Source organism: Oryzias melastigma, linkage group LG24 (assembly GCF_002922805.2).
Source record: "Oryzias melastigma strain HK-1 linkage group LG24, ASM292280v2, whole genome shotgun sequence".
Lineage (NCBI taxonomy): Eukaryota > Metazoa > Chordata > Actinopteri > Beloniformes > Adrianichthyidae > Oryzias > Oryzias melastigma.
In genome coordinates, this window is record NC_050535.1 from 4,374,206 (window position 1) to 4,376,432 (window position 2,227).

The window sequence follows — 2,227 nt, forward strand, 5'->3', positions numbered from 1 at the left end:
CAAGAATTTGGAGTTTCTGACATATAGACAACAAAGAAGGCACAGCATAAAAGAACACAACATAATAAATCTTAATATTCTGTTTACTAGCCTTGTTACTTACCAAACCCCTAAATAAAGGAGGTTTATCAGTAAATGTTTTTTTAAAACGAAAATCGCCATAAGAAATTTCTCTAATACAGTTAAAGTTTGTTAATTGACAGCTTTCTATGTGTGTATGAGTGTGATAGATTTTGTGTAACAGTTTAATAGTACTAGTGTTAAGGTGTGTTCACACCAAACGTGATTCGCGCAACAAATTCATGTGCCCCGCCCCTTTTTCATCGCGCAACAAATTTGCTGCACGTTACTTGCTGCGGCTGCATGTGGGAGGACCTGAGGAATACGGTTAATTTATTGTAAAGAGTTCTACAAAAACATTGGTTATCATGTCTCCATGTTTGGATTTAGAATTATTATTAAAAGATTTTACCGGTACAGGGAGCTGTGTCTGTATGACAGCCACTTTCTCTGTGTTCCTGTGCCTCTGTGGTTGAGCTTGAAGGCTCACTGTCTCATATTAACCCGAGGAGGAAAAATAAAATTAGGAGACCTTTTTCCTTTTTTTAATGTCTGGATAAAGCCCAAGCCGGCAGCCTCCGCATCCCACTGCGGCTCTCTGTCCGCCGCCATATGGAGTGAGTGAGCTCCGCCGCGGGAGCGAAAGTCACGGAAAACATCACGTGCCCAAAGCTGAGTTCCTGATTGGCAGATGCGACGCGGCAACCTGTCAGATATTTAAATTTTGGCTGCGCCGCCCGATTCGCAGAGTCGCTCAAATCAAGGCCTTCGCCAGGCCTTCGTGCAGCGTGACTTCAATTCGCCTTAGAGCGCAATTCGCATTCGGTGTGAATGCACCTTAAGACAATCTTAGTATCCAAGTGGTGTGAAGCCATAAAGTTTCACTTTTTGTAACAATGGAGGCCCAACATTTCAAATTGGAAAAGGACAGAATTAAGTATATTTTCCAACAAATAAATCTGGTAGTGGTCACATTTTATCCACAAGACCGTACAAAAGATCAACATAACATAAGGAACAACTGTGGGAACTGTTTCTAGATGAAATTACTAAACAAGTGAATTTTATTTTTATTGTCATAAATAAAATTACATTTTTTGCACATTCGTTCACAAAATAATTTTATTTTTAAAGAATACTAGCTTGAAAATATGTTAAAACTACAAAATGCATTAAATCCTGTACTAAAGTCTAGCTTTGTATTAAAATAGGAACAATCACGCAAAATTATAATAAATGCTGCAAACCTGCAACACAAGTGTATTGCTGTTTTGAAAAACAAATTTCACAAGGCAGTGTATTTTATAGTTCTGGTGTCCACCAAGGCCGGAGCTTCAGTCAAGGTCACAGCAGCGATATTTAAATCTACCGTGAAATAAATCACTTCCCCATAAAGGTCAAATAAATTAGATTGGATTCCAAAATTTCCGTAATGCCGCGGCTTTTAATCAATTTTTAGGGATGCTAGAAGAGACTTATGAGTAACATCATCCATGCGTGCAGCTTTATCAGCACAAAGCCTTTGCAGCCGGAGGCATGGCGAGCTTTTCCAAGATATCTTCACCTGCTTTCACTGGTGGATCTGAAAGCAGCAAAGGGAAAAGGCGCAGAACAAAAGGGTTAGGAAGAGATGTGGACAGATATGAAAGAAAAGATCAAAAATGAAAGAGAGAGCAGGAACATGGGCAGAGAGGGGGATCACAAGGTGAAGATGGAGTCGCAGATTGTCGCGGACAAAAGCCAATGAAGCAAGCGATGGTGCAGTAAAGTGAATTAGCTCCAGTGGATAAGAGCCTCTATGTCGGCTGCCAGTTTGGCTGATCCAACTCTCATCTGTTTAGGAAAGGCGGTGTGAGTATGTGCATGTGGGAGTGCCATTGTGGGGCAGCATACACACACGGATCAGCTGCTCACATGTCAGAAGTGCATGTGTGCGTTGATATGTTGTGTGTTTGCCTGCAGCACAGAGCTGCTTTCACAGCGATAAAATTGTTACATTACAAACAAACCAACCCACAGCTTCTCTGGCTTTATTGGATTAGTTTGGGGAATTGTCTGGGTGGGATAATGACCGCCTATCCTTTTTAGGGTTTTGTTTCAAACAGCTGGGGGAAAAACGTCAGAAAAATACAACTTTTGTTCTGTATTCACTACTTTAGCGAATATA